At 38.8% G+C, this 15665-nt stretch overlaps 1 protein-coding gene across 2 annotated transcripts in view; it reads left to right on the top strand.

Annotated features, from left to right (window-relative positions):
* CCDC148 (coiled-coil domain containing 148) overlaps positions 1–15665 on the top strand; it is a 294377-nt gene that overhangs the window by 172852 nt on the left and 105860 nt on the right. The gene's annotated exons all lie outside the window — the stretch shown is intronic.

Here is a 15665-nt window from a genome sequence, read left to right as displayed (position 1 = left end):
TAATTTTCTAAAATGGCAAAATTTGGTGATATAGTTTATAATATTATCTTTTCTTACTTTAATATAAACATGAATCACCTGGAGAGCTCCTGAAGCTGCTCACTCTGGGGTAGAGTCTGAGCCTGTGCTTTTCTAATGAGCTCCCAGGTGATGCCTATGCTGCTGGTCCATGGATCACAAGTGGAATAGTCAGGGCCTAGACTTCATTTGTATCCAGAGGCTAGTGACATCCAGGGATAAGACGTCCCGTGTAAGACTTCATAAATCCTAGCATGGGGTCATCTGTATATTGGACTAACTGCTCTCCTGGAACTTAGCCATGGAAGGCTGCAACCTTGGGGTCTGAGCCCAGAGCAAGGTCCAGGGAACTGCAGAGAAAACACTATTTCCTTCTCTGAGAAAGAGCCAGTGACTGAGGTTGGAATCCTCTCCAAGGGACTTGTAATATTTTTCAGGAGGTAGTGGAGCAAGGTAGATCTTGATGAGCCTAAATAGATCCTCTAATTTTATGCCATGTATCTATTCACGTATTCAGGTGCCTGAGACAAACGCATGAGAGGTAATGATGGAGGGATGGTACTGCATCTGAGTCCTTTGAAATAGGTAGTGATGAGCATGACTCATTCCTGTAAGGAACCCAGAATCACTGTGGCACTAAAGACTAGAGGCAATGCAGGACTGGTTAGCACCTCTAGAGTTTGGTAGCTTTGCCAGCACCAGTGGTGACATTTAAGAAGAGCCTCTGTAAGAGCTGAAGACTTAGTGGATGCAAAGTAGAGATGGCAGATCCTCCCCCGAGGTCTAAGAGAGAAGCAAATGCCCATCAGACATGTAGTTGTTGATGCATGCTCTGTTAATCCCCAGAAACACTTGGGGACACTTTACAGTGGACTGAGGAGTCAGGCACAAATGCTAATGTGACTTCATTTGTAGTCACAGGTTGAAGAGGTATGGGGACATTGGGGCTATATTGTTAATTATTACTGATAATCATCAAATACCTCCTTCATTGTTGGTCTCTGTATACCATGCCTGTTGTCACCATCATGTACACTTTTTTTTACCCATCTTCATTTGCTTTTAGGTTGGCATCTTCTATGTCAGATCTGTATGACTCTGGCCAAAATTTTCTTCCTGATCTTTATAAAATGCTCGTCTAGGAGTTTGCCAATCTAGAGTCATAACTTACAGTGCAGAAAACAAATCTTCTTAATACTTTTTTCGGAGCCAGCTATTTACTTCTCATGTTCTCCAGCCTCTTCCAAAGTCATGACCTTTAATTAGAAGAAAAAATTAATCTACCTTTTGTGTCTCCAAGGCTTCAATTTCTGATTACAAGTTTTTAAGGTCCAAGATACATTTTGGATTTTATTGTTTCATTCTTTCCCAGTGAAAGAGAAAAAGTGTGTGTGGGGGGGTGGGGTGAGGGGGTGGTGTGCACGATTCTAGGCAAGCTCTCCTTGAACCTTGACTGGATACTCCAGGAAGGTTAATTTTCCAAATGGAACTTGCACTCAGCTGCCCCATCCTCTGCAGTAAGTACGGCACATCCATCCTGGCACAAGCACTACGTGTTGTACTCTCTGGGGCAGGGCTTCTGCAGCTTCATCAGAAGGTGCGAGTCCGCCTTGCCTGGGGAGTTTCATGCCTGATGTATAGTTGAGGCATTACAGAGTTTCTCTTTTTTCTTATCTATGTCAAAGATAAGAATTGCCAAAGAATGGGCAGTAGTTGTACTCTTTTTCTTTTTGAATTTCGTTTAAGGATAATTTATTCCATTCATCCAAAAACTATACTTCACCTTCTATAAACCAGAGGTGTAGAAACGAATTACCAAAGCCTTCTCCTCCATCAAGGAGACCAACTTGCATTTAGGACCCATATATTTGTCTCCATCTCTAGCACATGCTCTGCTTGTCCCTGTGATTGTTCCAAGATCATTCGTAAGTCTCAAGTGGAGCTATAGCTCTTTGTACTTTCCCCAGAAATTTCCCCTATAAATCTTATGAAAACCTCTCGGAATGCTATATTTAAGATTGTCAGGTAATGTTCATGTCTCCTCAGAGCTCACTGATAATTGACCCTGCTAGTAACAAGCTGAGCATCAGCCTAGCCTTTTGAATCTGGATAGGAGGAGAGGGAATGGAGAAGAAGAATCAAATAAAACAAAGGATGAATTAATGGAAGTTAATTTACTATAGGGAGTCAAAGAGGATGTAAGATGGCTGAGCTTTCTAACCTGGAGTGTTTAGGGGAATAGAGAAACGAAAAGAACAATTTACTTTTTTTTTTTTTAGGTAAGAAGTGGATTTATTTAGAGAGATATACATTCCATAGACAGAATAAGGTCTGTCTCAAAAGGCGAGAGCGGCCCCAGGGCATGGGGACGTCTTGGAAAGTGAGAGGGGCCACGGGAGAAACATACTCCACAGACAGAGTGCGGGCCATCTCAGAAGGCAAGACGAACAATTTACTTCTGTGACAAAATCACTATGTTTGGTTTTAAGGCATGTTGTTTAAATGATAGTTATACCCCTAAATGAAAATAGTCAGCAGACAACATTTTATCTGATTTCAGTATAAGAAAATAGATGTATTGCAAGCTACTCATATACTGGTGAATTATTATCTAAAAGATTTAGAAGAGTACACATAAAACCCTCAGAATAGCTTATTAACTTTAAAAATCTGCATCATTAATTCTGTTAGTTGGTGAAAGTGAAGGTGATGATGATTATGCTGAAACAGGATAGATCCGTTTCACAAAGGCAGGATGTTGTAAATGTTTACAATGCTTGATTATTGTAAACACTAAGCAGTTATTTGTATAATTTTCTCTTAAATATTTTAATCTGAAATCACATCCAACCTCAATTGCTCATTTTTCCCAGGAGCTTTTTTTCTACCGTTCATCTATGAAGCATATAAACTGTGAATGAAATCCAGGATTATCCTCTAAGAGTACACACATGTGGCTTCTGTCTACCAGCATGTCAGCTTTTACCTTTTATGAAAATACTAAGGGTGCTTCCACAATAGGAAAAAGAACCCCACACAAAGAGTGCCCATATATGTAATCAACACATATATGTAATGTATACGTGCCAGAATAACTTGTGCCAGAGAGTTGAGTTATACTTGTATTGTCATCAAGAAAATTGAGAAATCTATCCTTCTGAATAGACTAGATTTTTTCTGCTTGCTAACAAAAGCTACTGTTGTATGCACAACCAGAAAAGTGATATCTGTTGTCAAACACGATAATAATAATACAAACCTTTACAAGATCCCAAGTTTACCTATTAATAGTTCCCTCTATGGACATTTCTTAGAGGTAAGCTTTATTGGAGACACTTGAGTATAGCTTTAGTAGCCTAGAGTTATCAGGATCAAGGACTCTGTTCCTCATATAAAATAAAGTAATCCTTTCCTTTGTTATTTGCTTCTGTTCTAAATGACACAAGAGTCACTGTCACTCATGTCCTCTCTCCAGACCTGGTGTGAACCCTTGTACAGAGTAAATCTCCCTCGAGTAAGAGACTACACCTAGGCAAGCCACCTCACTAGTTTTCCATATCACTCCAATGAGGCTCTGTCACAAAATGTGCAAGTAAAATAAGACAATGCAAATTTACAAATTACTTTAGTGAAGAATAAAAGTTAAATATTAATGTTTAGGGACTTCCCTGGTGGCACAGTGGTTAAGAATCCGCCTGCCATTGTAGGGGACATGGGTTTGAGCCCTGGCATGGGAAGATCCCACATGCCACGGAGCAACTAAGCCCATGCGCCACAACTACTGAGCCTGCGCTCTAGAGCTCGGAGCCACAACTACTGAGCCCGTGTGCCACAACTACTGAAGCCCGCGTGCCACAACTACTCAAGCCCGTGCACCTAGAGCCCGTGCTCCGCAACAAGAGAAGCCACTGCAATGAGAAACCCGCGCACAGCAACGAAGAGCAGCCCCCGCTCGCCGCAACTAGAGAAAGCCTGCATGCAGCAACGAGGACCCAATGCAGCCAAAAATAAATTAATTAATTTTTAAAAATAGAAAAAATATTTAAAAAATGAAAATAAGTATTAATGTTTAACAAGTTGATATTAATATTTTATTGTTTTCAATAAATTTAAAATACTATCTTAAGGTTCTAATTGAAGAGACATTTAAGTATTAAAAATCCAACAGGGCTTCCCTGGTGGTGCAGTGGTTGAGAATGCGCCTGCCAATGCAAGGGACACGGGTTCGAGCCCTGGTCTGGGAAGATCCCACATGCCGCGGAGCAACTGGGCCCGTGAGCCACAACTACTGAGCCTGCGCGTCTGGAGCCTGTGCTCGGCAACAAGAGAGGCCGCGATAGTGAGAGGGCCCTCGCACCGCGATGAAGAGTGGCCCCCACTTGCCGCAACTGGAGGAAGCCCTTGCACAGAAACGAAGATCCAACACAGCCAAAAATAAATAAATTAAATAAATAAATTTAAAAAAAATCTAAAAAAAAAAAATCCAACAGTTTAGTCATATAACTTTGCAGTCTTAGATCTCATGCTAGAAGACATGCCTAAATATAGTACTCACCAAAGAGGAAAAAAAAAATGTGTTGTGTCCCTTATGGAGAGTAGCAGCATAAGTTCTGCTTTGTTCTGTTATTTACTTCCCGTTTGAGCTGAGATACTTTCCAAAGGTGACTTAGCCTGTATACCACCTAAGGCAGGAACCAAGATAAGGGCTTGTGTGCAGGTAATTTATTTTGGAAAGTGACCTCAAGGAAGAAAAGTAGGGGCTTTGAAAGAGTCAAACAAGAAAGGAGGGAAAGCCATGCCTAGGATATATTATTTTGCTGATCACCACTGTGGGCAACATAATGTTAGTCTGTGTTCATTTCTACTGAGGAATCCTGTGAGGCACCATAGAGAAAATGTCTTAGAACTATTCTTCCAAGGAATGGAACTATCCTTCCAAGGGGAGGAGTATGTATTCACCAGCTTCAATTCACCATTAGTCAAGAGTTGTCCATTAGAGTGTAAACCTTCTCGCATTTCTAGGTTTACACATGCATCAGAACGAGAAGGTTTTTACACATATTTCACATGTGGGGTGGGGACAGAGAAGCCATGGGGCAGAAAGTGTGAGATACATCGTGGAAGTGAGGTGAGATTGAGTTGCTTTCAGGTCCCACCTGTGAGCAGCTGGTTGCCACAACAACAGCTGCAGTCAAAAGGTTGGCCAAGAGGGTATGAGGTGGGACAGAGAGATGTCTGATATAGCAACTAATAAAGAAGAGTGAAGAAAAAATGATTTAGAAGAGGTCAGGCAAACTGAAACCACAATGATAAACTGCTACACTTCTGTTAGAATGGCTTCAACCACTCCTACTCCCCCCTAAAAACTGACTATCCAGAAATCTGACAATATCAAGTTCCAGTGAGAATGTGAAGCAACTGGAACTCTCATACATTACTGATGGAACTGCAGGATGGTACAGCCACTTTGGAAAAATAGTTTGACAATTTCTTATAAAGTTAAACTTACGCTTAACCATATGACTCAGCAATCCTACTGGGTATGTATCCGAATGAAATGAAAACTTACGTTTATACAAAAACCTTCAGCAAATGTTTATGAACAGCTTAATTGTAATCGCCAAAAACTGGAAACAACCCAAATGTCCTAAAACTAGTGGGTGGATAAACAATCTGTGGTGCATCCACGCAACAGAATATTTCCCAACGACCCAAAGGAATCAACTTATATACGTGCAACAACATGGGCGAATCTCAGGTGCGTTATGCTAAGTGAAAGAAGCCAAGCCCAAAGACTACTGCTGTATAATCCCTTTTATATAAAACTGGAAAAGGCAAAACTTACAGGGTCAAGAGACAGTAAACAGGCCTGAAGCCACTGCATAACGAGTGAAGGACTGACCAGCCTAGGAGAAGAGGCAGGTTAAAGTATTTTTCAGTTAAAGCTGAAGCTGTTCTACTTATTTGAAAGCAAAATTTAGTTCTTTCAGACATCAGTAAAGATCTTGTTTTCCTATTATTAATACTTTGTTATCAACTGGGGAAAATGGCACAAGTCTCTTATCTCCTATTTAGTTCTAATACTATTATGTATTTACTAAATAAGCTGTGGGTTGAGAATAGATGTAAAAAGCTGAAATAAGTCTTTGCCCTAAAAGAGGTCCCTTGGCTGATAGAGGAGGCAACTTTAAAATAAATGATTTCAATTTAGTGAGATTAATTTTATAATAATTCTATTAATTCACTTGGATGCATACCAGTAGGACTGGTGAGTCATGTGGTTATGTCCTAGAGGTGGTGGTGACACCAAAGATAATTGTCTTATCGTGACTGGATCCAGGAAGGCTTTACAGAGAAAGAGATGCTTGAGCTAAGACTGGAAAAGTGAATAACAATTTCCTACTAAAACAAGAGTTGGGTTGGGGATCAGGGTATTTCAGAAGTAGGAAAGACTATTCAAAGGCATGGGGAACTAAAACAGCATGGCATGTTTGAAGAATTGCATGTAGTTTGTTATAGGTGCAAGTAGTATGGTTTGGGTACAGGGAGGGTGAAGAAAGAATATTCTTTGATAGATAATGGGGGAAATGATATGTCATGCTAAGAGTTTGAATTCTATCTGGTAGATGAGAAGTTGAAAACTGATAGCCTAAATATGAAATTGGGGCTTCATATATTTGTTTTTAAAAATGTGGGTATATTTTCAACATTAAAATATTAGAAAATGTGCATACAAATCCAGACTTCCAGATTCTCCTGAAAAATTGGAATATCTGGTTACCTGGGCCCTGCATTTCTATGTGGCAACAACTGGTGAGAGTCAAAAGCAACTGCCTTCCTTAGGTGCCTTTAGGTGGAGCATGTGCCTGTCCATCTGGGTCCAGTTCCTACTACCACTTGGGTGTCTTACACCCAGCCCCCTTTCCTTGCTTTTGATATTTGCCTGGCCCCAACAGATATTTGAACTTATGCCTCTACTGGAGACAATGGGGAGCCATTGAAAGGCTTGAGGCAGTGGAGTAATATCAGATTTTTCATTATAAAAGGATTTTTCAGGCATGATGTGGAGGATGGATTGACATGGGATAAATCTGAGAGTGGGGAGTCCAGTTAGGACTAATTCTCTAAGTCTAGGAAGGGATGATGAAAGTTTAACTGAACTTAGTAGCTTTGGGGCTGGAGGTGTCATAAAGGAGTCTAGACGTATTAAGGAGGATTTAGTGACAGAATGGGAAGGGTATTGGAGAGAAAGGAGTCTAGAGTGGCTCTTGGCTTGGGCAACGGGGTGATGATCTATGATGCCATCAACCTGGATAGGGAATACAGGTTCTGAAGGAAGGATAGTGATTCTGTCTTTGAATGTGTTGCTTTTAGAGGGCTGTGGGTTACCCAGTAGGCAGTTGGAAATGTGGATCTAGAGCCATGGAATTGGGAGTTGTGACCACATTCATGGTACTGGAGGCCCAATGGGCTGAGTGAAAAGGAAAGAACCAAAAAGGAAAGCCTGGGAACACCAGAGGTGGGTCCAGTTAGCACATGAAGATGTATAATCAGTGTTATTAATTCTGACATCTTATTAACTCTTAAGTATTCTTTTATTCAATTATAGAGACCTTTTCTTATTAATTTCAAAGAATATGTCTCAATTTAAGTGCTAATGTCAATATTATTCAAGGATTAGAGCCTCTCCCTATGTGATTCATGGAATGTGCATGACAAAGGAATCACACATGAGAAACCTGGAATGCCATAACTCATCTGACTCCCATGAAAAGGCAAAACAGTTTTGTTTTGTTTTTTTTAATTTATTTATTTATTTATTTATTTTTGGCTGTGTTGGGTTTTCGTTTCTGTGCGAGGGCTTTCTCTAGTTGCGGCAAGTGGGGGCCACTCTTCATCGCAGTGCGCGGGCCTCTCACTGTCGTGGCCTCTCTTGTTGCGGAGCACATGCTCCAGACGCGCAGGCTCAGTAGTTGTGGCTCACGGGCCTAGTTGCTCCACGGCATGTGGGATCTTCCCGGACCAGGACTCGAACCCGTGTCCCCTGCATTGGCAGGCAGATTCTCAACCACTGCGCCACCACGGAAGCCCCGGCAAAACAGTTTTAAATCTAAAAAATCCCCAAGACGTTTGCACATAATGATGTATAGAATTATTGGTCAGTTACATTAGCATTGTAATGACAGATAGGATCTTTTTTCTAGCTGGGAGTAAATATCTATACGCAGGAAACTTGCAATAGAACATAGACTTAAAAGACCAAATTTCTAAATCTCCTGGCATAAGTAGCAGTTAGATTCACACCATCATGCTTTATATCTTCTGTTTAATATGTTTTTATGGATTAGAACAGAGTTGTCTCCTTGGCTGAATAGTATATAATTTTTTATAAGGGGTCATAGCTATTCCTTCAAGAAATGTATACAGAATAAGTAATTAGAAGGTTGGGGAAATTGGAGGAACGTATAAATGAGCTGCAGTGGAGTTGTCATTTAGAAGCAAAACTGGTTCAATCTTGAACATAAAACAAATGAATTCAAAATAATGCAGATTGTTCTAGTTTTTTATCTGCTCAGAACATTCATTTCAGAGGTTTACCAAGACTTTATGGAAAAGAATAAGATTTCCCATCTCCACGAACATATTGTAATATCAGTATAGCATCCTGCCTCTTTCTTAGTATCTATTTGGAAAAAGTTCAAGGTGACAGGATTTATCATCTTGTGCATGCTCAGGGAATTGATGTCTGTAACTTCTGTTAGCATTTTTTGGGGATCATCTGGGTGAGCCCCCTTTGCATGCATATAATGGTTCCTTAATTTTTCATCTTACCTTTTATCTTCCCCTCCTCCCTTTTTTCCTATTGCTTTTATTTTTCCCCTAAGAAGATATTGCTTATTTTTTCTGGTATATTCTGACTGTTCTTTCTGCAGGAAGGCATTCAGGCAATACGCATAAATCAATATGCACTATATCTAGTTTGAAATATTTATTGCTGAATAACACACTAAGTGAAGGGGGGTTTTACTGATGATAATGGAAGTCACTTTATGATTATTCCCAGTTAATCTTCTTGTGATCTCCACTTCTCTTCTTGGCCCCCCTTTATAAGTAAGACGTAATGAGTTTGTGTGAAGAGATTAAAAGTATTGCCAAGTTCTTTAAATTATCTGTTGTTGATTCTGTGCTGTATCTAGAAAGAACTGTGTTGATAAGTAAGAAAAGTATTCTCATTGATGGCTTCCTATTTGGGTCCTATGAGTTAGGAAATCCATAAACTGTAATCACTTTTTATCACACTCTATAATCACTTTCCTTAATTTTTGTTCTCAGCAGTGGTCTCCACTTCATAGCTCCAAAATTATCTTATTCTCATTAAAAAAAAGTCTATTCCAGTGGTTACTGATCTATGAGCATTTCTCTTGAGGTTTTTATTCATTAAAATAATAACTCTAAGGGAAAAATATCAGAGCTTTGAGGTGTATGGTTATGCTAGTATAAACCTGTGAATTTAAAAATAGTTTACTAATACTTATTTACATTATATAATACATATCTCCCTCTTTCTCCCTATAGACAGCATACCATCCTAATTATAGGAAAGGATTCTAGATAAGTCATCCTCCTTTCTGTAATCTATTTCACTTGCATTAATTAGGCAAATGCCTTGTTAGGCAAATGTGCTAAATATTTTATTTGTATTTTATTTTTAACCATAGCCCAAGATAAGAAAGCTCAAATTGCAGAATCAAAAGTGTAGTCATATCTGGGGTTGGTGGCTTTGTGGAAAATCCCTGATACTGAAATTAAATTTAGGGCTCAGCAGAAAGTTGTCTCAACTTTCTTGCAAGATGTTTGTTAGATCACAGATATCTTTAATACTGACCTTTACAGAGTACCTTCTATGAATTTAGCATTGTAGTTGATTTTGTAGATTACAAAAATTGTCTAAACTTTGACCTCAGAATATAAGAAGCATATAATCTAGTTGGGAACTGGGATATGTATGTGAAATGGCTAATTAACAAAACCTTTTTTTTTCTTTTTTAAAATCTGAGATATAATTGACATAATTTTGTGTTAATTTTAGGCATACAGTATAGTGATTTGAAATATGTATATATTACATGAAATGATTATCACGATAAGTTTAGGTAACATTCACCACCACATGTAATTACTATTTTTTTCTCTTGTGATGAGAACTCTTAAGATTTACCCTCTCAGCAGTTTTCAAATATACAATACAGTATTGTTAACTATAGTCACTATGCTGTACATTATACCCCTAGGACTTATAACTGGAATTTTGTACCTTTTGACCCCCTTCACCCATTTTGACACTCCCCACCCCCTGCCACTGTCTCTGGCAACCACCAATCTGTTCTCTGTATCTAAAAGTTTATTTTTTGGTTTGTTTTTTGTTTTAGATTCCACATGTAAGTGAGATCATACAGTATTTGTCTTTCTCTGTCTGACTTATTTCACTTAGCATAATGCCCTCAAGGTCTATCTGTGTTGTTGGAAATGGCAGGGTTTCCTTCTTTTTTATGGCTGAATAATATTCCATTGTATTTGTGTACCACATTTTCTTTATCCATTCATCTGTCAATGGACACTTGGGTTGTTTCCATGTCTCAGCTATTTTAAATAATGCTGCAATAAAGTTGGGGGTATAGATATCTTTTCAAGATAGTGATTTCATTTCCTTTGGGTAAATACCCAGAAGTGGAATTGCTGGATTGTATGAAAGTTCTATTTTTAATCTTTTGGGAACCTCCATACTGTTTTCCGTAGTGGCTGCACCAATTTACATTCCCACCAACAGTGTACAAGGGTTCCCTTTTCTCCACGTTCTCTCCAACACTCATTAATTCTTATCTTTTTGATGAGAGCCATTCTTACTCATTCAACCAAGAAATATTCATTAAGCACCTACTTTGGGTGAGGCACTGGTCCAGGAGTGGGGTTAGAAAGTAAAAAAGGCCAAGTCTCTGCTGTCATGGAGTTTAAAGTATAGTGAGAAACAATGATAAGAAAATAAATCAACTGATCAATAATATAATATTTTCCAGTTTTATTGAGAAATAATTGACATACCTCACTGTATAAGTTTAAGGTGTACAGCACGATGGTTTGATTTACATTTATTGGAAATGATGACCACAATAGGTTTAGCTGTCCATCATCTCATATAGATACAAGAGAAAGAAAAAAATTATCCTTTTGTTGAGAAAGGGTAAAAATATAATTTTATATAGTGATAAGTGGAATGAAGATAAAGCAAAGTAGTTAAAGAGTGCTTGGATGTCATCTGTTTTTAGACACTATCAAGGATGCATATCAGAGATTGGATTGACAAATGGTGGAGAAGTCATTAGGAAGGGGCCCTGAATGACCTTGAAGGACAGATGAGCAGGAGTGAGGGCTTCTTGGGCAAAGGCCAGTGACAGAGATAAACATGGGTGTGTAGCAGTAGGGAAGAGAGGAAGAGACAGAGGAGGAAGAGGAAGGTCTGGCCTATTTGCTCTGGGGAATAATAGGAAATAAAGTCATATGCGTGAGGTCAAGTTCACATATGCCTTAAAAGATTGAGTCCTCCTTTGAATAAGGCGATGTCCAAATAAATAAATGGCCATAGGAGCCACTTGAAATGGTGGCAAATGCAAAGCCACTGCTATTAGAATCATGTGTAAGGGAGCAAAAATATGTGAAAATCCAATAGACAAATATCTACTGAATGGGTTGGATCAAAATGACACTGAAGTCAGGAAAGTCAGCTAGAAAGCAATTGCAGCAATCCAGGAATATAGTAAACATTTGTGTAGCATTTATGCTTTTTTATCTCATTTATTCACCCATTCAAACATATTTATTGAGCATCTATTAGGTGTCAGGTGGTGTGTAAGGCACTGGAGATACCATGGTGAGCCAATCAGATATGGTCCCTTCTTCATGGAGATCACAGTCTAGTGGGGTAACAGACACTGGTAATGTAATCACAGGACTGAATGTCTGATTTCAAACTGTGATAAGTACATTGAAGAAAAAGTAAACAATGTTATGGGAGCATGCAGCTAGAGGGCTTTATCTCCTATAGGGTGGGTGGGTAAGGCTTCCCTGACAGGCAATGGAGCTGAAATCTGGGACTAAGTATTGATTAGGAAAATGTGTGGATGAGGCAAAGAGGAGGGGAGGAGCATTCCAAGCAAAGGAAATGGCATGTTCAACATCCACGTAGCTGGAGGAAATGTGGCTTGTTTAGGGGCTGGATGATGGCCAGGGCTCCTGGAGCAAGAGGGTGAGTCTGTGATTGGTATGAGGTTAGGAGTTGGGGCTGCAGACATAGGCAGGGCCAAACCCTAGAGGTCTTGTAGTCCATAGTTTGGAGTTCAGACTTCACCCCAAGAGTGCTAAAAACCATTGAAAGTGTAGGAAGTGAGATAGGGGTGTGGGCAGGGAATGAAACCAGAGTGGATGCAGGATATATCCGGGTAGCACTAGGATGGGAGCCCTGAAGATAGAATCGAATGTGGGTCCAAGTGATAGTCGGATGCACAGTCTACAGGACTTGGTAATGGATTATATGTGGAGTGTCAGGGACAGACAGTGTCAGGATGATTTCTGAGTTTCTGGCTTGTGCAAATTGATGGTATTTGCACAGCAATCCTGTAAGGTGTGTGTCATTGTTATCCCATTTTACATTATTCAGAAGTTACAGGTGGTTAAACAATGTACCCCAGGGAATACCATTAATAAGTCACAGGGGTAGTAGGACTCAAGGTTTCTGACTTCAAAACCTGGGTTCTCTCATCATGCTTCTGGGTTGATTGTATTATAGAAGGAATAAGGACTGTGGCTTAATGATGGCAACACAGTAGCTTTGGTCTTTATATCAGAGAGCCATAGAATCTCAGCATTGGAAGCGATTATAGAGAACATCCTGCTGTGTTTTTCAAGCTTCTTTCACTGTGACCTACAGTGAGAAATGTATTTTACATCACAAATGAATACACAACACACACACAGATACATACACATAATGGAAATTAAAATTTCTTGAAACAGCATTACTGTAATGACATGAGATGCTCTCTGATATTTTCTTCCATAAAGAAATGCTAGTTCCCATCCATAAAATTTATTTCATTATCCACTAATGTGTTGTAACCCTGTGTTTGAAAAACCGATTTAGTTTTCATTTTTCAAAGAGGATTTGAGGCCCAGAAATGGGAAATGGTTTCCCTAGATCTCATAGCCAGCAGGCAAGTGGTTTCCTGACTGTTAGCCCCATTTTCTGTCTCCATTATACAATCTGGCTTTGTCAGCTTCGTAAATAAAATAGACTGATAGGTTTGTAACTTTTGTCCCTTAGGAAAAAATATATGTTGATAGTTTTCCACTTATTAACATTTAGTTTGTTTCTTCCTCTGCAAGTCTTGTTTTACACTAAGGTTAAGACCCTCTGGGACCCAATTAAATGAAACTTTGCAAGATTTTATTTGAAAAGAAAAGGACATGAAACAGTCAAGATAATAGTGCATAATCATTGAGATTCTGTAAACGACTGATAAAAAGTCACAGAAAATGGAAAGTAGTTATCAAAGAGAGGTGATAAAAAATGCACTTATGAAGTCACCCAAGAAACCAAAGGACAATTGTGAAACCAAGAGGAAAAGCCAAATCTTTCTGCTAAGCAAAAATGCTAAGAAGAGTATAGAAAGCTTTAATAATATATGCGAAATCACAGGTACTGTATTTCATGAGTGGAGTTTAAACATAAATGGAATACATAAGATAAAAAAGCTTAGTTAAGTAATATTGAAAAATGGTGGGACATGTGGAAAATTTAATGGAACTATCACACTGTTGAAGATTTAATAAAATGAAAATTTGAAGTTTACTCAGCTGAACTGAATTTAGAAGCTTATAGAAACATTTAAGGAGAAGACAGAAAAGGATTTGCTTGACACTTTTTTGGACACGTCCTCTAACATTGCTAGAAATAGGAATTCATTGTTGAAAATCCTGACAAGGTTTTCTGGATATTTTCCCTGAGGCAATCAGAGGTAGAGCTTGGGAATCCTGGAAAGAGCTATGACCAGGAAAGCAAGGATCCGTCATCACAGGGTGGAAGAGTCAGAAAATGGTAGCATGTCTGGGGAGGGTACCTTTCTTTCCAAAGACCAATCCAGTGGGGAGAAAGGGAAATACTGTCAATCTAACTCACAGGCATAGTCTCAGAGCCTTTTCCATGCATTTACCAACAAGTATTTCTTGAACCCTTACTAAGTACCAGATGCCATGCAAGGCTCTGGAGAGAGCCCATGAATAAAACAAATCTGGTCCCTGTCCTTAAGAAGTTTGTAGCCAGGTGTGAGATATAGGCAAATCCAAATGGTTCCATGCTGATGTGTGCTGTAATACCGGAGAGGGGCAAGTTGCTAGGGAAGTAGGGAAGTAGGAAAGTAGGGAAGAGGCAGCTAACCTGGACATGGTAAGTTAGGGAAGGCTTCCTGGAGCAAATGATGACTAAGCTTAGGGTTGAGTAGGATAAGGAGAAGTTAGCCAGATGAAGCATGAAGAAGATAGCTTGCTTGTTTCAAGGATTACTTCACGCCATGTGCTTAATGCCTTTATAAAGCATAGGCCCGGCACACAATAAGCCCTCATATATGGCAGTTTTTAATATTTTATAATCATCAGTTACAGGCACTGGTCAATGGTACTTTTCCCATATAAAACAACACACATGATACAATCGTCCATAAATAATGACAGGTAGAATTCACAATTAATGTTTAATTTTCTGTTATTATTTAACAGCCTTATAAAACACTGACATTCCTCATTGCAATTCATTTTGCTTGAAGAAGACAATTGCGGAGCATGCCATATTGTGGTCTCTCTATATAAGGAAAATATAAAATAGAATCAGAATATTAGGACATAAAGGAAGTATAGCACTCACCTGATCCAGTCCTCCCCTTTAACAAGCGAGAAAACTAGGTTAGCCATTTGCTCCAAGTAACATTGTTGTCGGTTAGTGGCAGAGAGAAGACAAAAAAGCTGGTATTCTGACCAGCAGTTCAATACTCATTTCCTTTATACTGCATTGCCACTTAGAGTTATTTTCAAAGCTTTCAATTTTGATGTAAAATTGTGTTAATATTGTTGCCTTGATGTTAATTTCCACTATTGCCTTTGAAGTTTTCATGGGCTTCATTTTGTGTTTTTCTAGTACTTTATTCACCCTGAAAATATGTATGTTAATTAATTTCCCTTGAACCATTTAACTTTTACAGTAAGAGCAAGGGATACATATAATACTACTAACCATTTTCATTTTAAATCCTTAATTTATTATTTGCAACAGATGAACATATTTTAATTTATTATTTGCAACAGATGAACATATTTTAAACTTCATTTGTTCTCTGTTAGGTTAAGGTTTCATTCAAAGACTGTATTAACTAAAGAACTGGGAAAATGTCCTGTAGTTAGTAATCTAAATAATGCTTTCCTTATAATGCGCTCCTGACTGCCACTGTGGTAATGTTCTTTCGTGGCTGCTAAACTTGCATTTGTTTCATGATTTATGGTGTGTGGCCCATTTAAAAAACTACCATAATCTTATCTTTTCTGGA

Source organism: Balaenoptera acutorostrata, chromosome 8 (assembly GCF_949987535.1).
Source record: "Balaenoptera acutorostrata chromosome 8, mBalAcu1.1, whole genome shotgun sequence".
NCBI classification, from domain to species: domain Eukaryota; kingdom Metazoa; phylum Chordata; class Mammalia; order Artiodactyla; family Balaenopteridae; genus Balaenoptera; species Balaenoptera acutorostrata.
Note: the sequence above shows the minus strand (reverse complement) of the source record. Positions and strands in the feature narration are given on the sequence as shown.